Source organism: Portunus trituberculatus, chromosome 21, assembly GCF_017591435.1.
Source record: "Portunus trituberculatus isolate SZX2019 chromosome 21, ASM1759143v1, whole genome shotgun sequence".
Lineage (NCBI taxonomy): Eukaryota > Metazoa > Arthropoda > Malacostraca > Decapoda > Portunidae > Portunus > Portunus trituberculatus.
In genome coordinates, this window is record NC_059275.1 from 10644534 (window position 1) to 10667033 (window position 22500).

General features: G+C 43.9%; 1 protein-coding gene across 4 annotated transcripts in view; it reads right to left on the bottom strand.

Annotated features, from left to right (window-relative positions):
• LOC123507112 (fasciclin-3-like) overlaps positions 1–22500 on the bottom strand; it is a 944731-nt gene that overhangs the window by 73973 nt on the left and 848258 nt on the right. Inside the window, exon 1 of one of the 4 annotated variants that reach the window (XM_045259683.1) lies at positions 4780–4914. The exons of the other annotated variants lie outside the window; for them this stretch is intronic. The gene's annotated coding sequence lies outside the window, so the exon portion shown is untranslated. Of the gene's footprint in view, positions 1–4779; positions 4915–22500 lie in introns of those variants that run through there. 4 annotated transcript variants of the gene reach the window in all.

Genomic DNA, 22500 nt, shown 5'->3' on the forward strand with positions numbered 1-22500 from the left:
GGGAGAGTATGGGTGTTTAGGGGGTAAGGGAGGGTCATGGGTGGATACGGGTGGCAAGAATCCCATGAGACCAGAGATGGATTACGATGGATTACTAACAGCTGCATGGGTAAAGGGGAAGGGTATTGGGGGAGGGGAGAGGTGGAGAGGGGAAAAAGGGGAGAGAAGCGTGATGGGGTGAAGGGAATTACTGGGTATTATTGGGAGGGTCTCTCTCTCTCTCTCTCTCTCTCTCTCTCTCTCTCTCTCTCTCTCTCTCTCTCTATCATCCCAACTCAATTTACATCCCTCTTCCTTCCCTCTTTCCCTTCTCTCCCCTCAGGTTTCCCCTCAAATTTCCCTCATATTCCTCCGCTTCACCCTCGAGAGAGAGAGAGAGAGAGAGAGAGAGAGAGAGAGAGAGAGAGAGAGAGAGAGAGAGAGAGAGAGAGAGAGAGAGAGAGAGAGAGAGAGAGAGAGAGAGAGAGAGAGAGAGAGAGAGAGAGAGAGAGACGGTACAGGTGAGAGTCTTGGACCGTCCCGAGACATCCATGTGAGGCAGGTGTGTGTGTGTGTGTGTGTGTGTGTGTTGGCCAGGAAGGGCGTTGGTGTACCTGGAGGAGGAGGAGGAGGAGGAGGAGGAGGAGGAGGAAAATTTGAATAGAGACGTGCGAGATGGAGATAGAGGGGAGGAAATAAGGAGATGCAAAGAGAGAAAAAAATTGATAAAAGAAGAAATAACATCAAAATCACCCTATGTAAGAAGAAAGAGAAAAAAAATAAATAGCAAAACAAAAGTACCGAGAGAGAGAGAGAGAGAGAGAGAGAGAGAGAGAGAGAGAGAGAGAGAGAGAGAGAGAGTGAGAGAGAGAGAGAGAGAGCAGGAGAGAGAGAGGAAGCAGGAGAGAAGGGGAGAGAGAGAGAGAGAAGTGAGTGGGGAAGGGAAGGAGGGGGGGGGGATGGAGAGATGGAGAGACAGACCACCAGGTGCACCGGTAAACCTACTCGGGTAATTGCTCCTCTTTATCCTGAGCTGCCCTTCCTCTTGCCTACCTGTGCCTCTCCTCCCCCCCAAGCCAGGTGAGCCACTTAGAGGGAGGGGGGGGAGCGGGAGGAGGAAACAACGGCCACTTCCTGAGTCACCACAAAGGTATGGTGGTGGTGGTGGTGGTGGTGAAGTAAAGTTTTGAAGTTTCCATCCATAAACGGTACGTCTCTCTCTCTCTCTCTCTCTCTCTCTCTCTCTCTCTCTCTCTCTCCGTGTTGTTTCAGAGAGAGAGGGAGGGAGAGAGAGAGAGAGAGAGAGAGATTCAACAAGCAGTGAACGAAATAAGTGAACCAGTAAAATGGAAGCTTCAAATCGCCTTATCGTGTCCGGTTTGTACTTTGGTTGCAGTTCAGTCACTTGCAGAGATGAGAGAAGGAGAGAAATGAAGGAAGGTGAAGGAAACGGGGAAGGAATGAAGGAAGAAAAGAAAGGAAGGGGAAAGTACGGACGAAGAGAAGGAGGGAAAGGTGGAGGGTTAGTGGGGCAAAAGGAAAGAGGGGGAAGGAAGAGGAGGGGGGAGGACGGACGTTAGGAATGAGAGAAGGAGGAGGAGGGAAGGAGGGGAAGAGGAGAAGAGGTGAAGAAGGGGAAGGATTTGAAATTTAGCTCAATTCTCTTTCCTCCTCTTGAGAAGAATTTCAATGCATTATCAAGGGAGTGGTGGAAGGGTAGGGGGAGGAGAGAAGGGAGGGGGAGGATGTTTGGGGTGAAGGGACGGGGATACATAGGAAAGAGGGAAGGGATGGAGGGAGGGAAAAAAAAAAGGGGATAGCTTGGAATGTGAAGATTGTGAGGGAGGAAACATGGAGGGGGGAAATGACATACTCACAGACACACGCACATACACACACACACTCTCTCTCTCTCTCTCTCTCTCTGTATATCATACGGGTTAGTAGTAGTAGTAGTAGTAGTAGTAGTAGTAGTAGTAGTAGTAGTAGTAGTAGTAGTAGTATGTTATTCCTCACACAACAACAACAACAACAACAACAACAATAATAACAATAATAATAATAATAATAATAATAATAATAATAATAAAAATAATAACAATAATGATAATAATGATAATAAAAACAATATATTCCTACAATAAGAATGCAGTTTCATTGGATATCAAATGGCGTGTGTGGGAAAGAAATACGAGTAAACCAATGAGAGAGAGAGAGAGAGAGAGAGAGAGAGAGAGAGAGAGAGAGAGAGAGAGAGAGAGACTATTGTTATGAGTTATTTTCCCTGTGTGTTCCCGCGGTGAGAAGGTAAAGGAGGAGGAAGAGGAGAGAAAGAAGTGAAAGAGACAGGGAGTTGGGGAGGGAGGGTTAAGGAGGGGGAGGGGGCAAGAAGAGGAAAGAGAAGAAGGGAGAAAGGAATTTATACACAATGGAGAGAAGGAAAGGTGGCCGAAGAGAAGAGAATGTGAGAGAAGAAGAAGAAGAAGAAGAAGAAGAAAAGAAAAGAAAAGAAAAAGAAAAAGAAAAAGGAAGAAGGAAGAAGAAGAAGAAGAAGAAGAAGAAGAAGAAGAAGAAGAAGAAGAAGAAAAGAAGAAGAAGAAGGAAAGAAAAAAGAAGAAATATAAAGAAGATGAAGAAACACCCTCTTCTATTACATCTTGAAGACTTGTTCTTGCCCATGTCCTCCTCCTCCTCCTCCTCCTCTTCCTGTATTTCCGGCCATGATGGAGAGATGGAAGGAAAAAGAGACAGGGAAGAAGAGGAGGTGTGCAGGAAAAGGTGACTCAGGTAAGGAATGGGGCCAGGTGTACGTGGGAATGCATTTTAGAAGTCGAGGAGGAGGAGGAGGAGGAGGAGGAGGAGGAGGAGGAGGAGGAGGAGGAGGAGGAGGACGACGACGACGACGACGACAACGAGGAGAAGGAGGAGGAAGAAAAGTACTTAAATAGGAAAAAAAAGCTAATGAACGATACGGGAAAGACGGGACGGGAAGAAGAAAGGAGGAGGAGGAGGAGGAGGAGGAGGGGAGGTCACAGATCAGGTCAGGTGAGTGGTGCCAACTTTCACCTAGTCGTGTCACGGTCAAAGGTTAGGAAGGTCACAAGGTGCTACAAGACATTCAGCTTTCCCCTCCTGTGTGTGTGTGTGTGTGTGTGTGTGTGTGTGTGTGTGTGTGTGTGTGTGTGTGTGTGTGTGTGTGTGTGTGTGTGTGTGTCCGTGACGCAACGGTACATGCATCTCGTCTTTTTTTTTTAAGATATAAAGAAGAAAAGTAAAAGATAAATAAAAAAGAAGAGTAGGAAGTGTTGAATATGTGTACTGTCTGTATTCTCTCTCTCTCTCTCTCTCTCTCTCTCTCTCTCTCTCTCTCTCTCTCTCTCTCTCTCTCTCTCTCTCTCTCTCTCTCTCTCGTGATTCACATTTCATCTTTTACATAATAACAGGTGAGTTGAGTCAGGTGTGTTTGCTTGCTTCATAGAATATCTATTTTTTTTTTCACCTAGACTTTTTAACTTGAGTCTTTGCGTAATGAGAGATAAGTATTCATCACATTACCTGACTTTTTTTTCGCATATAATTTTGATAATGGAAAGATGCTAAGGTGATTGTTGCTCATTATATCATTCGTCCGTGTGTGTGTGTGTGTGTGTGTGTGTGTGTGTGTGTGTGTGTGTGTGTGTGTGTGTGTGTGTGTGTGTGTGTGTGTGTGTGTGTGTGTGTGTGAGTAAGCGTCACCTGTTGCTTAAGTGATTTGCTATTTCTAGGACGTAATTTCCTTAGCAGTGAGTGAGTAAGAGTTTTCTTGGTATTGATACAGTAATCTAACTTCCACTAATTCTAGCATGAGTGGGACACTGTATACAACCTTGGCAGTTAAGTTTTCACAGGGAAGATAAATGAAAGAGAGAGAAAAAGCTCTCATGTTAGTAAAATACCAATTGGTAACTAAATATTTTAATCATACGTGTGTGTGTGTGTGTGTGTGTGTGTGTGTGTGTGTGTGTGTGTGTGTGTGTGTGTGTGTGTGTGTAGATAAAGATGGCAGTTATTAAGGAATGACAAAGGAAAGAAAAGTGGAAAATTGAGTTCCCGAATTGAGAGCTGTTTGTGTGTGTGTGTGTGTGTGTGTGTGTGTGTGTGTGTGTGTGTGTCATCAACCCGCACTTCATCCGGTCCTCGCATCTCTCTCTCTCTCTCTCTCTCTCTCTCTCTCTCTCTCAAAAATAACTCATATCCTTTCTTTCTATCTATCTTTTCCTGTCTTTCAGCCAGTCTATTTGTTATATCAGTCTATCTGCTGTTTTTTCTCTTTCTGTCTGTATGTATGTGTGTTCCGTATTGGTCAGGTTTATCTACTTGTTAGTATATGTCAGTCAGTCTATGCCTCGTTTTCTTTTCTTGGCAGTCTATTTTTTTTATTTATTTATTTTTTGCATCTGTCTGTCTGTTCTTCTGTTTATTTACATTCTCAGTAAACATCACACCTGGATATACTGTTATCTGTTCCACGCAAAAGAGAAACAAAACATTCAACAACCTAACCAAACTAAAGGTGACAATAGCGACAGTCACAGTAACAACAATAACAGCTACAAAAATTAATAGCCAATATAATCACGAAATCAGTGTAGATAAATACGTGAAACTGCTAATTAAAGGGAAAAATACAGCGCAATACTTGTACTACACTCAATCGCCCCCACACACACAGTTTCCTCGTTCTGTCATTCGCTTTCCATTAAATTAATACACTCCACGACTTTCTTTTCCCGGCTCTCGATTAATGATAGGTTAGGTTACTTCTATTGGGTCACTACGAACACTCCCTCGGCAGTTAGGAGCATCGTGGAGGTAGTGGAGGCGAGTGGAGGTAATGGTAGAAGAGTGACTGGTCCTCTCTCACTAACATTCAAGTGTGTACTGACTCACAAGTGTTATCAGTCCACCACCATCACTACCACCCGGATCTTCTCACCTGCCCTACCCCCTATCAACCCCCCAGCCATTCACACCTGTGCCTGGTATGGTGTATGACGCACCTGCCTCACCAACTCCACACATGACAAAGGTGTGCTGTGACGCTGTGACACTGTGACTGGGGATTATATGAGTGTGGTGTCCTTGTTTGTTTCAGAGTGGTTTATAATAGTAGTAGTAGTAGTAGTAGTAGTAGTAGTAGTAGTAGTAGTAGTAGTAGTAGTAGTAGTAGTAGTAGTAGAAGTTGTTGTTGTTGTTGTTGTTGTTGTCGTCGTTGTCGTTGTTGTCGTTGTTGGTGTTGTATAGGAAGAAGAGGAAGAGGAGGAGCACAACACTGGATCAAATATTAAGAAACCTATTGGCCTTTACGAGATTGCTTGGGCAGTAGGACGAGGAGAAAGAAGAGGATGAGAAAAAAGTCTGAAGAGGGTGTCGAGGATGTCAAAACGTTACGGTGCTTTTCGCCTCAGTCACATACTCAGTACCTCCCCGCTTCCCTCCCACACACACTGATTCACACTCCGCGCGTCGAAAACAAAGACGGGAAGATGACGCCGCTAAGCTCCTGTGTGTGTGTGTGTGTGTGTGTGTGTGTGTGTCGGACTCGGCAAACTCCCCCCCGCTGAGTGAATGTACAGACCAATTTGCCACGGCCCTCCATTGTGTTGTCGCCAAGAAACGAACAATCAATACGGGGAAGCAAAAAAAAAAAAAAAAAAATTGGCGAAAGCGTTAATTACCCCAAGTCATTTCCGAACCTCGTAATAATTGCTTTCATCAAAAGGCAATGAACTACATACACTAGACCTTCCAGACCCGCACGCCCTTCCAGACCATCCACCCCACAACGGCTTCAGGCTCGGGTGGCTCCTGGAAGTGCATCGCCGCGTGGTGTGGGCGTGTGGCGTCGGCTGGCGGGGGCGGAAGGCGGCGGGACGGGACTGGGGACTAGAGAGGGGCTTGGGAAGGGCTGGAGAGGGGCTGAGTCACCACTGTGGTCCGCAGGGAGATGAGTGACAGTCAGGCAGTCAGCGAGTCGTGTCCGGGATGGGAAACTTGGAACCTCACCCCCGCGCTGCCGTCCAGGAGGTGAGGGTGGGAGTGAGGGGTTTGAGGGAGGAAGGGAAAGGCGACGCGCGTCCAGATCCAGCACGTGGCGGCCGAGGAACGCGTGTCAGGGAGAACCACCGCGTCTTACCGAGTCAGAATTTTGGAAATGCTTTGTTCTCTCGTGAGGGTTGAGTTTCAGAGGGCACGAAGATGATTTTTTCACTGATGTAGCAGGATTGTCATCAAATATCACTGAAATCATATAAGCACCCTTGAAAATCCCAATAACTTCCACCACACTCTGTTGAAAGAGCTTGGAATGGGACTTTGAAGCTCTAAAAAGAATAAAAAAAGAAGAATCTGACCAGACAATGATAGTTTCTCCACATATCACGAAACTACAACGGTGAAATAAAACCTACAGTAAATAAACCTTGATAACTTGTACGAATGAGACACTGAGACTCCTGGGAATGCGGCTCTTGTTCTCCCTCTGACAGCGCGATGAGAGCAGACAAGACGAGCATGCAACACCAGTCAGCAGGGATGATCAATGGATAAACACTCTGGCCAGTCCACCACGATACGATCTTGACTCTGGCGCTACGTAACTTGATAACTCGACCAGACTGAACCCAGAGTCCCTCCTACCGAGACCGAACCTGCAACACTGGAGAAGGGTAGGCCACGCAGCGACACACGACCTTCTCTTCCTTACTTGTCCTGCTTCCCGCCGCCTTTTCGTTCTTCTTTCGCTCAGTATCTTTCATCTTTCACTGCTGTGACTACTGCTACTATGAATATCACCGGCATGACCTCTACAATCGTTCCTGTCATTAATATTTCAAGTGCAATCATCATCCTTACTACCACTATTCATTTTACTCGTCACTACCACTACAACAATTTACATTTCAACCAGCTAATAAACAATTTTCACTATCGTAATCCCAACAAACCACGATCGCTACTACGATCATTACCTACACATCACTCATTATCCCCCCCCTCACCACCACCGCCACCACTAAGACCAACATGAGGAATATATAATCAGCTTGGCATTGATTCTTCGGTGTTAGGTTGATCTAACGATGAAGGGATCCCACGTTCGATACCCGCGCCATGTCAGTGAGTCAGGCGAGCCATCACTAAGGCAACCACGTCAGGCGCTAGATGACAACCACGTGCTCTTGCCAGGGAAGGAATGAGAGGTGGATGAAAGTTGACAGGGATGTGAGAGGGAAAGGAAGTGAGGAAGGAAGGTAGGGAAGGACAGAAGTGTGGCAAGGGATAGGAATGAATGATAGTGAAAGAACATGGAGGAAGATGAAAGGATAATAAACCAAAAATGAGGAAATGAAAGAAAGAAGGAAGGAAGGAATGAGTGTGACTATAGATATAAATTAATGATAAAGGAACGTGAAGGATGAAAGAATAAGAAGAAACCAAGAGGGAAAAAAACATAAGTAGGATAGAAATGAAGGAAGGAAGGAGAGAAGGAAGGAAGAAAGAAAGAAAGAAAAAGGAAGGAAGAAAGGAAAGAAAGAAGATAGAGAGGAAAAGGACGGAAATACTATCACTATAATTACATAGAAAACATTAAACAAATGACGAAACACGAACTGGTTTGAATAATATATTTGAGTGTATATGTGAAGTACTTACTACACGAACAGACAAATGGAATAGACGAGTGGATGAGTGAATGGTTAAACTATCAAACGAGAGAATAAAAAGGGTGACTGGACAAGGAAACGAGTGGATGAGTGGATGAATAATGATGGTCTTTTGCAGCTGTCCATTCTTCCACGTGAGGGGAAATGTGGTGTGAAAACGGGGAAGGAGGAAGGGAAAGAGCGAGGGAGAGAGAAAAAAAAATATTGGAGGGAGAAAGGGAGATGAAAGGAGGGGACGCAATGCATTTAAACGCTTGTCAACTTAATGTTTAATTCCGTGCTACGCTTCCATCACTGAACGGACACCTGACCCTCTCCCTCTCCCTCTCCCTACCTCGTGTTAACCCTGACAACAGCTACAGCTACATAAACACACACACACTCTCTCTCTCTCTCTCTCTCTCTCTCTCTCTCTCTCTCTCTCTCTCTCTCTCTCCTTCCTCTCTCCTATTCCCCCCTCTCCCTCTCACTTCCTATTTCACACTGGTTCCTTTCATATCCTGTTCCATCCCTCCACATCCTACATTTTACTTCCGTCCTTCACCTCTACCCTCTTTCTCCACCTTTACCTCCTCTTCCACCTTCTTCATCTCTCTTTCCTCTCCACTCCTTCGTTCGTTCCCTAGTGTGATGTCATCTGTTTGGTATGTTTAGTAAGTCCAGTTTTCTCCTCCTCCTCCTCCTCCTCCTCCTCCTCTTCTTCTTTAACCTCCCCAAGGATAGACTGCTAATGGAAAGGTGGACGTGAAGAAAGTTTTCCTATGTACTATCCTTTGTCATAAGCTAATAAGTTAATTGTTAGTAAATACAATGGTGAATTTCTACTACTACTACTACTACTACTACTACTACTACTACTACTACTATTACCACCACTACTACTACTACTACTATTACTACTACTTCTACTACTACTCAAACACAATGAGTCACATGCCCTTGGCTATAACAGAAACCTGAGTAGAATGCTTCATGAATCATCTTTTTTCCTTATACTTAGTCGGAAAAGTTTGAGTGTTTCGATATCTTTGCCTAGCCACGTATCTGCAGTAGTTCCCAGAAACGTGTAGGCTCACAGGTTGTAAACAGAACTTCCTATGAGTGATATCCACACGCCACCACAAATACGTCCACACACGTAAAGGAAAGGGAAATGGAGTGGCATGCAAGATAAGGAGAGGGAACAAATAAGAATGATATGATATGGCAAAATGAGGTAAGGTAAGGTTAAGTTAGGTTAGATAAGAGTAAGGGAAGGGATGGGAAGAGAACGTTAGGTATGGTATAAAATGAAAGGTGAGATAAGGTAAGGTAAGGTAAGGTAAGGTAAGGTACGGTACGGTAAGGTAAGGGAAAGTATGGAATGAGAGGGAAGGGAAGGTGGAATAAGAAAGTAGGGAATGAAAGATAAAAAAAAAAAAGAAAAAGAAAAAAAAAAACGGAACAGAAAGGGCAAAAATGATATAGCATAGGAAGAAAGAGAATAAAAGAAAAATGAAGACAAGATAAAAGAAAAAGGAGACAAAGAAAAATAAAGAAAATAAGAAAGTGAAAAGGAGGGGAGGAAAGAAATGGTTGTATATAATGGTGGTGGTGGTGTTTGGGGGTACCAGCAGTTATAGTAAAGGTGATGGTGGTGGTGGTGGTGGCGGAGTTAGCAACAGGTGAGGTGAAGTTCGGCGTGAAGTTATCCACCCACGACACGAGGTGGAGGTGAGGGCGCCACACCGGTCCCGTTATGGCTCGGTGGTGGTGGTGGTGGTGGTGGTGGTATAGCAGACGGGAAGGAGATAATGGTGAGGACTGGTGGCTGAGAGAAGGTTATAGTAGTAGTAGTAGTAGTAGTAGTAGTAGTAGTAGTAGTAGTAGTAGTTGTTGTGTTGTTGTTGTTGTTGTTGTTGTTGGTTGTGGTGGTATTGTTATTATTGTTGTTGTTATTATTGTTGTTGTTGTTGTTGTTGTTGTTGGTGGTGGTGGTGGTGGCAGTGGTGGTGGTGGTGGTGGTGTGGTGGTGCAGTGGTGGTGGCAGTGGTGGTGGTGGTGGTGGTGGTGGTGGTGGTGGTGGTGGTGGTGGTGGTGGTGGTGGTGGTGGTGGTGGTGGTGGTGGTGGTGGTGGTGGTGGTGGTGGTGGTGGTGGTGGTGGTGGTGGTGGTGGTGGTGGTGGTGGTGGTGGTGGTGGTGGTGGTGGTGGTGGTGGTGGTGGTGGTGGTGGTGGTGGTGGTGGTGGTGGTGGTGGTGGTGTAGTGGTGGTGGTGGTAGTGGTGGTGGTGGTGGTGGTGGTAGTAGTGGTAGTGGTAGTGGTAGTAGTAGTAGTAGTAGTGGTAGTAGTAGTAGTAGTAGTAGTATAGTATTATAGTAAATGTGACTCTCTCTCTCTCTCTCTCTCTCTCTCTCTCTCTCTCTCTCTCTCTCTCTCTCTCTCCCTCCAGCTTCCAGTCCCGTTCTCTCGACCCATTCCCCTGTGCCCTGCCCCGTCCCGCCCCGCCCCTGAGTCACCCTATGCCCTGCGGCCCTAAAGACACTCCTCCTCCTCCTCCTCCTCTTCCTCTTAAGGGCACCTCGAGTCTGGAAAGGACGGAGGGAAGGATTCATATAACAGGATCTTGTGCTACATGTTTTTTCCCGCTTTTCTTTTCTTTCTTCTCTTTTTTAGTCTTCTTCCTCGTCATTCCCGTTTTTTGTCTTATGTCTTTGAATTTCCACCTGTGTATCTGAAATTTTCGTTGTTTATGTAGTGCCTCTTCTCTAATGCTACGTTTTTTTCTAGAAAGATCTACTAATGTTGTTGCTATATTATTTCTATTGCTATTATTATCATTATTATTGTTATTATTATCATCATTAATATAATAATAATAATAATAATAATAATTGTTATTATTATTATTATCATTATTATTATTATTGTTATTATTATCATCATCATTACTATTACGAAAAATAATTTAGTATTTTAAAAACATTTCTCGTCATTTCCTGTGTTTATCTGGAAACTCCACGCTCTTATAACACACACACACACACACACACACACACACACACACACACACACACACACACACACACACACGACATTCTTACACAGTTACGTCAGTTCAATTATGTACACACATCTCTCTCTCTCTCTCTCTCTCTCTCTCTCTCTCTCTCTCTCTCGACAAGGAGTGAAACGATCTTAATAACCTCAACCACACACACACACACACACACACACACACACACACACACTGCGTAGTTTAGTAGTTAGCACTCTCGGCTCACAATCGAGAGGGCCGAGTTCGAGTCCCTGGCGCGGCGACGCAAATGGGCAAGCCTCTTAATGTGTTCACGTAGCAGTAAATAGGTACGGGATGTAACTCGGGGGGTTGTGGCCTCGCTTTCCCGGTGTGTGGAAGGTATTGTGGTCTCAGTCCTACCCGAAGATCGGTCTGAGCTCGCTCCGTAATGGGGAAGACTGGCTTGGTGACTAGTAGACTACCGTGGTGGTGAACACACACACACACACACACACACACACACACACACACACACACACACACACAAAAAAAAAAAAAAAAAAAAAAAAAAAAAAAACATGCACACAGATACATCTTGAAACACTAACCTGACATCATTGTATATCATAGCCCAGTTTTACATGTGTGTGTGTGTGTGTGTGTGTGTGTGTGTGTGTGTGTGTGTGTGTGTGTTTCACTTTTTGATCTGCTGCAGTCTCTGACGAGACAGACAGACGTTACCCTACGGAGCGAGCTCAGACCTCATTATTTCCGATCTTGGGATAGGCCTGAGACCAGGCACACACCACACACCGGGACAACAAGGTCACAACTCCTCGATTTACATCCCGTACCTACTCACTGCTAGGTGAACAGGGGCTACACGTGAAAGGAGACACACCCAAATATCTCCACCCGGCCGGGTGGATCGAACCCCGGTCCTCTGGCTTGTGAAGCCAGCGCTCTAACCACTGAGCTACCGTGTGTGTGTGTGTGTGTGTGTGTGTGTGTGTGTGTGTGTGTGTGTGTTCACCACCACGGTAGTCTACTGGTCACCAAGCCAGCCTTCCCCATTACGGAGCGAGCTCAGACCGATCTTCGGGTAGGACTGTGTGTGTGTCCGCCAGAATATTTGTTGCGTCACACGAGGAGGAGGAGGAGGAGGAGGAAACGGAGAAGGAGGAGGAGGAAACGGAAGAGGAGGAGGAGGAGGAGGAGGAGGAGGAGGAGGAGGAGGAGGAGGAGGAGGAGGAGGAGGAGGAGGAGGAGGAGGAGGAGGAGGAGGAGGAGGTGTTGCGTCCCACGTGACCTGACCTTCTCTTGTTGAAATTAAGGGTCGTGGTCTCTTGGGTTCTCGTTCTCCTCCTCTTCCTCCTCCTTTCATTCTTACAATTTGTATCTCTTTGCAGTAAAATTCCACGCTGAGCTGTCTTTCGTTGACTTACATACGAGTAGAGTAGTGTTCCTGTATCAGCTTCGTCCGAATTGATACTTGTACAAATATATAATGCGTCCACTGGTATTCGTCCTTCATTTGTTTTCCTTTCTGTTGCGCTGGATGCATCTATAATCTTCAGGACCCATTCTGCCCTGCATCTTAAGTACCTTTCAAAACCTATAGTTGTGTTAACGTTTTTTTTATTTATTTTTTTTACGGTAATAGTGACTGATGAACCAACCTTCTCCATTATCAACAGCTAATCATCTCCGTGGCCTTTAAAAATATTTGTGGTGAGAGATCAAAGCATTTATGAGCACGTAGTGTTGGTTGCGTCATCCAGAGTTGAAAAATACCTGTGCATTCCATCTGCGGCTCACAGTGATGAGGCCGCGAGGGATTCCAACCTCTGTTGTGTTTGTTGTTTGGCTTTGGAAACAAGTAAATTCTTAAAACTTTGCTGTATTTTTCCTTCTTGCGCCTCTTCGTATTAGAGATTTTTGTGACGGATTTAGTAAGCGAATTTATATTCAGTTTTCCTACACTGGTTTCCTTTCTTTATTTTCTATGCGTGATTTTTTTTACGTTTTTATTTCCTTTCATAGTTTTCTTTGTTTCGTGTTGGTATTCATCAAATAATTATTTACGTACGAATGCAATTTTTCATTTTCTGGGATTAGCTATTTTTTCCCCCTTTCTGTCGTTCATCATTAATTCTCGGTGGAGTGAAATGAAGTATTACAACAATAAAAAAAAAATAGCCTCTAAAAATCCTTGCATACACACACACACACACACACACACACACACACACACACACGTTGAACTATATACACAATCAAATAAAAACTACCACTACATCAGTATTTTCAAAGAGTAGGAGATGGGCTAGGAGGGCGTGGTGGCCTGTACGAGTGGGCGGAGTGGTGTGGGCGGGACGCTTGCGTAAGTTTGGGTAAGTCATACATATATATTTTTTTCGTGTCAGGAGTTTGCAGATGTGTCTTGAAAAGGTCCTTGAGGTGAACCCTTCCAAAAAAAACATGACCATTTCTACGAATCCTCCATAATTGCCGTGGACTTCATGAATTGAGTTTTGATTCTCGTGTGTGTGTGTGTGTGTGTGTGTGTGTGTGTGTGTGTGTGTGTGTGTGTGTGTGTGTGTGTGTGTGTGTGTGTGTGTGTGTGTGTGTGGACAGCGTTTCTGGGAATACCTATTTAGGAAGGTTATATATCATCATATCGCCCCCTCTCTCTCTCTCTCTCTCTCTCTCTGTCCGTCTGTCTGTCTGTCTGTCTGTCTGTCTTTCTCTCTCTCTCTCTCTCTCTCTCTCTCTCTCTCTCTCTCTCTCTCTCTCTCTCTCTCTCTCTCTCTGTGTGTGTGTGTGTGTGTGTGTGTGTGTGTGTGTGTGTGTGTGTGTGTGTGTCTACGTGCGTGCGCGTCTGCCCTTTAACCTTTGGACTGGTTTCACTGCTTGCAGTCTTTTCTTCCACCTCTCCCTCCCTCTTTTCTTGCCCCTCTCCCTCTCCCTCTCTGATTCTTCCATTCCACCTTCTCATCCTTTCCTCCCTTTCATCTGTTTATCACTCCTCACCACAACCAAGAAAATCAAGAAGCTTTTCATTACAATTCAGTCAATATCATCACTAGAATCACTTCGCTATAGTGGTGGTGATGGTGCTGGAAAGTGTGGTGATGCTTGGTGGCGTGCGTGTAGGTGACCATGTGAAAGGAAGAGAGAGTAAGAGGGGATAGTGTGAGAAAGAGAGGGAGGGAGCAATGTGAGAGAGGAAGCGAGGGAGAGAGAGAGAGAGAGAGAGAGAGAGAGAGAGAGAGAGAGAGAGAGAGAGAGAGAGAGAGAGAGAGAGAGAGAGTATAGAAGAAAATAATTGAAAAGAGAGGAAGAGTCTTAATGTAAATCATGTAATAGGAAGAAAAGAAGAGAGGGTAGGGATATAAAGAGGAGAAGAGAGAGAGGAGGAGATAAAGCTTAATGATACATGATCTTAAAATCTAGAGTAAGGATGAGAAAAGAGAGGAGGTACTAAGATTTGTTTATAGTGACGAAAGAGTGAACGAAGGAAGACACGAGACAAAAGGCCAGTGGAAAACTCATTGGAAACTGCAACTTTGGAAGATTTGATTAGGTTACGTTAGGTGAGGTGAGGTGGAGTTCAGGTACTATAGTGACTGAAAGATTTATAAAGCATCATCATCCTAGCCTTTGCGTTGTAATGTTTTGTATCCTTCGTGTTTCTTTTTGCATTTTTCTCTTCTCAACTCATTTTTTTTTATATTCTTGAAAATGTCTCTCTCTTAACTTTTCTTTTCGTTTCAATTTTTTTCATTTATGTTTTTAGTTGCACATATTTTTTTTCTTACTTAGTTTCTTGCATTTTCTTGGTTCAGTTCGATCTCTTCCTTGTCCGCTTCCTTCTTTTTTTTCTTTTTGTACATATTCTTTCTGTTTCTCTATTGTTTGGTTCCCCATTCTACATTTCATTAATTTCCTTTGTCAGGTATTTTTCGTTCTCAAACCTTCCTTGGATATATTAGGTCTCCTTCTCCTCCTCCTCCTCCTCCTCCTCCTCCTCCTCCTCCTCCTCCTCCTCCTCCTCCTCCTCTTCCTCTTCTTCCTCCTCCTCCTTTCTCACCTTCTTCCATTTAACTAACCAAACACCTGCCTACAGCTTTCTTACCTTTAAATCGAAACTCACTCTCTCTCTCTCTCTCTCTCTCTCTCTCTCTCTCTCTCTCTCTCTCTCTCTCTCTCTCTCTCTCTCTCTCTCTTTCTGCTCCTATTCCACAGCCAATCCCTAACGAATTTTTCTCTTTCCAGCTCTAACAGTCCCTTCCTTCTTGGCCCATCGGTCACGGCTGCTTTTTCCTCCTCCTCCTTCTCCATCTCCTTCTCCTCCTCCTTCTCCTCTTCCTCTTCTTCTTCTTCTTCCTAGGCCACGCGGGAGATTTATTCAGGGCAGTGACAATGGTCTTGGAAAATCACAGACGCAGATTTACCTTTACGAGTACAGCTTGAAACACGCCGCTGAGACGGGCCTGCGCTCCTGGTTATTGGTAAAGTTAGGAAGAGATAGAGAGTGTCCTATATCGAGGAGGAGGAGGAGGAGGAGGACGACGACGAAGCAGGGTAGGAGGGACAACATTCGTTTTCCAGAAGTATCAGCCGGGCGGGGGTAAATTCAAGTAGTTGCCAGCATTTATTTATTCGTCTGTCTATCTGTCTGTTTGCGTGTTCAGTGTTTTACTTTGAGATGCTTTACTGAGAGAGAGAGAGAGAGAGAGAGAGAGAGAGAGAGAGAGAGAGAGAGAGAGAGAGAGAGAGAGAGAGAGAGAGAGAGAGAGAGAGAGAGAGAGAGAGAGAGAGAGAGAGAGAGAGAGAGAGAGAGAGAGAGAGAGACAGGCAGGTAGAAGGAGCGAGGGACAAAGGTAAGCCAAGAGAGGAAGAGGAAGGAGAGGAAGGAGAGCTGAGAAAATGAGCAAGAGAGAGAGAGAGAGAGAGAGAGAGAGAGAGAGAGAGAGAGAGAGAGAGAGAGAGAGAGAGAGAGAGAGAGACTATATACACAACTCCGACTAAGGATACCCGACAAACAGACAGACAGATAAACACACACACACACACACACACACACACACACACACACACACACACACACACACACACACACACACACACACACACACACACACACACACACACACACACACTGTGGGAACCAACACACACACACACACACACACACACACACACACACACACACACAGGTAGATTGCTGTGGGAACCAACTGGCCACTGACTCTTCCTTCCAAGGTGAAACACACACATACACATACACACACACACACACACACACACACACACACACACACACACACACACACACACACACACACACACACACACACACACACACACACACACTGGCTTCACAAGCCAGATGACCGGAGTTCGATTCCCCGGCCGGGTGGAGATATTTGGGTGTGTCTCCTTTCACGTGTAGTCCCTGTTCACCTAGCAGTGAGTAGGTATGGGATGTAAATGGAGGAGTTGTGACCTTGTTGTCCCGGTGTGTGGTGTGTGCCTGGTCTCAGGCCTGTCCGAAGATCGGAAATAATGAGCTCTGAGCTCGTTCCGTAGGGTAACGTCTGGCTGTCTCGTCAGAGACTGCAGCAGATCAAACAGTGAAAAAAAAAAAAATTACACACACACCGCGTAGTGTAGTGGTTAGCACGCTCGACTCACAATCGAGAGGCCGGGTTCGAGTCCCCGTAAGCGGCGAGGCAAATGGGCAAGCCTCCTAATGTGTGGCCCCTGTTCACCTAGCAGTAAATAGGTACGGGATGTAACTCGAGGGGTTGTGGCTTCGCTTTCCTGGTGTGTGTTGTGTGTTGATGTGGTCTCAGTCCTACCCGAAGATCGGTCTATGAGCTCTGAGCTCGCTCCGTAATGGGAAAGACTGGCTGGGTGACCAGCAGACGACCGAGGAGGAGGAGGTGAATTACACACACAGCGTAGTGTAGTGGTTAGCATGCTCGACTCACAATCGAGAGGGCCAGATTCGAGTCCTGGAAAGCGGCGAGGCAAATGGGCAAGCCTCTTAATGTGTGGCCCCTGTTCACCTATAGCAGTAAATAGGTACGGGATGTAACTCGACGGGTTGTGGCCTCGCTTTCCCGGTGTGTGGAGAGTGTTGTGGCTCAGTCCTACCCGAAGATCGGTCTATGAGCTCTAAGCTCGCTCCGTAATGGGGACGATTGGCTGGATGACCAGCAGACGACCGAGGTGAATTACACACACACACACACACACACACACACACACACACACACACGTCCGGTAGCTCAGTGGTTAGAGCGCTGGCTTCACAAGCCAGAGGACCGGGATTCGATTCCCCGACTGGGTGGAGATATTTGGGTGTGTCTCCTTTCACGTGTAGCCCCTGTTCACCTAGCAGTGAGTAGGTACGGGATGTAAATCGAGGAGTTGTGACCTTGTTGTCCCGGTGTGTGGTGTGTGCCTGGTCTCAGGCCTATCCGAAGATCGGAAATAATGAGCTCTGAGCTCGTTCCGTAGGGTAACGTCTGGCTGTCTCGTCAGAGACTGCAGCAGATCATACAGTGAAACACACACACACACACACACACACACACACACACACACACACACACACACACACACATATTTGCATTTCATAGAGTAATTGATTGAAATGAAGTATTTAGTGTATTAGTGAATTTATTATTAAGTCTCTGGTGGATAAATGTGTCCTTTATTTTGCAATATTTACTTTTTATTATACCTGTGTTGCCTGTTAATGAATTACCGCAAACTTGCATTCTACATCATATATTCCTCCCCTCTCTCTCTCTCTCTCTCTCTCTCTCTCTCTCTCTCTCTCTCTGCAGTCACTATCTCACCACAAGAACCACAAATCAGGCAAATCATCACTACCACGTCACTGTTCTCACCATTACCGCTCACCACAAGATTCACACTTTCTTTAGTCATCACCACCACCACCGCAATCACCACCACCACCACCGCTCAAAGGAAAAGAGTCGTGTAACTTCATCATCACTACCCACCACCATCACCGCCACCACCACCACTAGCACCACCACCACCACTTACAACAACAACAACTACTACTACTACTACTACTACTACTACTACTACGACTATAACAATGATCACGAAGAAAAATAAAAAAATAATATTTAAAAAGAGAAAAATATTACAGAAATATCTGTAGAGCAATAAATTAAAAACATACCGATCTATCGTTCACTGTGTTATGTTACGTTACATTACATTTTAATACACAATAGCGAACGTTTCATCCCTTACAGTAAAACATGATTAGAGGAGAGGTTGAGAATTTACAAGCAAAGGGGATGAATACTAATTAACTCTCGCTTTAGTAAGAATAACAGAATAAGGAGGTGAGAATAAGTGAAATCTCCATGCATATTGATCCAGTGTCCATTAGTTGTACAAAAACAATCTCATATGAGCCAATAGATATGATGCTGCTTGGTTTCTGTCACTTCATGATACGTATGAGTAAACAACATCGTAAGGAAAAAAAACTTATTCATATTACAGCTTTATCTATTCCTTCATATGTATCTTAACTCTTTTTTCTGCTACTGTTGCTTACAAATAACCTAGTAAGGGCCGACAAGTCTGACGCCGCTTGTTCTTCCTTAGATTTGAATAGTGTTGATAACTGCAGTCAACCTCGAACGGACGAAATGATCTGTTGCCTTTTATTATTTGTCTTTATTCTACCTTTGTATTCTTCTGTAATTACTCCAATGGTCGTAAATAACACAGTGACAATGCCAGATAGCACAACCCAATTAGAGAAGGAACAGCTCACACAATAGACACACTACCCGGGTCTTGCCACTTCACTAGTTAAGAGAGAGGCGCCGGGAGAGACAAAGGTAATAAGGCCAGCATTCAGAAACGCTTTGCTCTCTCACCACGACAATTTTCAAAGCTCACAGGGATGATTGGCCGTGTACTCAAGGCTATTTCTCCTTTTAATAATGAAGAAAAATTGTTAAAATTCCTTGTAACTTCAACTAGTCTTTTGAATGGAGGGGAGGCCCGGAGAGGAAGTGTTTCAGAATATGGTTCCAGTACACAACAGCATTCCTTCTCCTTCCCCTCCTCTCGTCTCGCCACCTTAGTCAGGACAATAGTACGTAACCTTGAGTGTACTGATTGAGTGTACTGATTGCATTACACACACACACACACACACACACACACACACACACACACACACACACACACACACACACACACACAGAGAGAGAGAGAGAGAGAGAGAGAGAGAGAGAGAGAGAGAGAGAGAGAGAGAGAGAGAGAGAGAGAGAGAGAGAGAGAGAGAGAGAGAGAGAGAGAGAGAATCTAGGATGGAAAGTATCAGGAAAAAAGTAAAAAGAAAAAATATAACCGAAAGAAAGCAACAAGAAAAAACGCAACATGAAAGAAAGTACCACGGGAAAAAAGTATCAAGGGGTTTTCACATCACGTTTAATAATAATTTGTGCATTACTTAAAAGCTTATTAATTTGCTGATTCGGAGTTTTGGTTAAGATTCATTTGCTCACGATGTGCATTATTTATTTTTTTGCTGATTCGGGGTTTTTGCTCACTGTTTCAGTTTTGCAGAACTTAATGCGAGCCTACTTCATATGAGTAGTTGCTTACATAGTCAGTCGCAGCATGGAGGTCATAAAGAGCAATAAGGGTGGCACCAAGATTTGTTTTGAAGGATACATGTATACACGTTCGTGCACCCGAAAAGAAAAAAAATTGGTGTAAATGTTCAGAGAAAGGAAGCAGAAATTGTAGAGGAAGTCTAAGCACTACACACAAGTTGGATAATCCACAGGCAGGGCTACCTCACAACCACACTTCTTACCAAACTAGCGTGACTTATGCTATGTGTCGTAACATGAAGCAGCAAGCAGCCACCTCTCTGGACAAACCATCCCAAGTCTTTGCCTAAGCAGTTGCCAGTCAGGACCATGATGTTCAGAAGCGGTTTCCGTGTGAAGAGAATACCAAGCGATCCCTTCGCTATCAACGGCGCACACCAGCCATCCCTGAAAACCTATGCGACTTCATATTGCCAGATGAGTGGAAGGTAACACTAGGACCCAACCCTCAGCAATTCCTCCTTTATGACAACGGGCCAGAAGCAAAATCTCGTATCATTGCCTGTGCACCAGAAGATGACCTAATTCGTCTAGCAGCTGCAGAGACCATCTACATGGATGGTAACTTCAAGATGGCACCACCACAGTTCACTCAGGTTTATGTGCTCAGAGTCTCATTCGGTGATACTTATGTTTCATGTGTATATTCTTTGCTACAGAAGAAGTCAAGAGCAGTGTACTCGGAGTTAGGATATAACCTTCAAGTGCAGACGGTTGTGAGCGACTTCGAAGATGCTGTTTTACGTGCAGTGAGTGCCAGCTCTGGTAGAGAAGTGGATAGCAAGGGATGTTTCTACCACCTTACGCAGAGCACTTGGCATAAAATTCAAGAGATTGGCCTTGCACAACATTACCATTCAAACCAGGGGTTCCGGCTTTTCTGTGGTATGTTGGATGGACTTGCCTTCCTGCCCACTAATGAGGTACTAGAGGGTATGGCGTAACTAAAGACCATTAGTCCTCCAGAGGCAGAAGAGCTGGTAGACTATTTTGATGTAACCTACGTGTCTGGTGGCTACAGATCCCGACAGATCGAGGATTCACAGGGTGTTAGGCTGCGTCTTGTACCCCAAAGTACCCCCCATATGTCTGGAATGTCCATGAAGCTACATTACAAGGAAACTCTCGTACCAACAATGTATGTGAAGGTTGGAATAACAAGTTCTCAAACTTGGTTGGACACCATCATCCGTCTATATTTAAATGTATAGAGTGGTTCCGGAAGGATCATGACACTGTCGACACTTTGGTGCAATAAGACCTGATTGGCATTGCATCCAAAGAAAAGAACAGCAGAAAGGCCATTCAAGCGCAGAAGCGACTACAACGTCTTTGCAATGACAGAGTGGAACGAAGAAAGACCATTTCAAAATTTTTAGAAGGTATTGGACATAATATATGTATAACCCGAATTATTACTTAAAATAAATATATTCTCTTGACATAGGTCAAAAGTTCCAAACCTACATGTTTTTTAGCTTTTTTATGGCATGAGTATGTAAAGTTCCAAACCTACATGTTTTTTAGATTATTTTATGGCATGAGTATGTAAATGTGACAGGTGTTACTTTTTTCCTAAATATAAGAAACACTTTTTTCCTAACAAAAGTTGTTGCTTTTTTGCAGTTACTTTTTTCCTGATACTTTCTTTCCGATTACCAGAGAGAGAGAGAGAGAGAGAGAGAGAGAGAGAGAGAGAGAGAGAGAGAGAGAGAGAGAGTATTTAACATACTACACGCAGATAACGGAAATAGGAGCTAAGTCGATGAGAGTGGAAAGATGTGATTTTTTATGCTCGAACATAAAGAAGGAGATTGAAATGATATTAAGAGAAAATGAATATCTAAAATGAAAAAGATGAATAAGTAAATAAAATATGAACGAAATAGTAAAATAATGAATAAACAAATAAAATAGAATATCGATTCAAAATGACAAATTAACAAATAAATGAAGTAACAATAAAAAAAATGAGAATGAAGTAAAAAAAAAAGTATTTTCCTAGCTTGAGTGAAGGGAAATTAAATAAAACGGATATAGGAAATAAAAAGGAAAAGAAAAAAAAGAGGTAAATGATACACGTGCCTTCCTGTTCAAGAAATGAAAAAGATAGACAAGTAGGAAGAAAAGAAAGAAACATGAAAGTAAGACACCGAAAAACGAACTGATGACAGGAAATAAAAAAAAAAAAAAAACTACACGACATGAATAGATAAAGAAATAAACAAGTAAATAAATGGACAGATAAACGATTAACAGATAAACCAGTGTCACCAAGGTCGGAAATCAAAGAAAGAACACCTTGAAAATAATCCTTGAGCTTCGTGCGTTTCCTCCATCGCGTTTTCTTTACAATGGGTGACTGATTCATTCTTGACATGGGAAATATTTCACTTCACCATTCACTTCCTTGTTTGCCTTCCCTATTATTCATTTCTCTTATTGTATTCTCGTTTCCCTCTTCTTGTTCCTTTTCGTCAGTCTCTTGTTTATTTTCTTCCTTTCCTACTTTTATCACATTTGCATTCATTTCCATTCTTTCCTTGTTTTCTATATTATTTTCCTATTATGCTTTGTTTCCTCCTTTTTGCTTCTTTTTGTTAGTGTCTCTTTTGCTTCATTGGCTTCCTGTTGAGTTTTCCTATTTTTGTCATTTTCATTTTCATTATTTGTTCTTCATTTGTTTTAGTTTTGCTGGTCACTCAGTTTACTTCCTTGATACCTGGTTACGAAGTCTCTCTCTCTCTCTCTCTCTCTCTCTCTCTCTCTCTCTCTCTCTCTCTCTCTCTCTATCAGTATGTCTTCGTGTTATCTATTTCTCCATTAAATCGTTTTTCATCATTACTTTAAATTAATTCGATATTTTTACAATCTCTGGATTTTCCCTTATTTTCCTTGTTTCTTCCCTTTCTTTCATCATTAGTACCATTACAAATATTTCCTTTTCTCCTATTTTTCTCCTCCTCCCCCTCCTCCTTTTCACTGGCACTCAATTCTTTCTATTTCTACATCGCATTAAAGAAGAGAGAGAGAGAGAGAGAGAGAGAGAGAGAGAGAGAGAGAGAGAGAGAGAGAGAGAGAGAGAGAGAGAGAGAGAGAGAGAGAGAGAGAGAGAGAGAGAGAGAG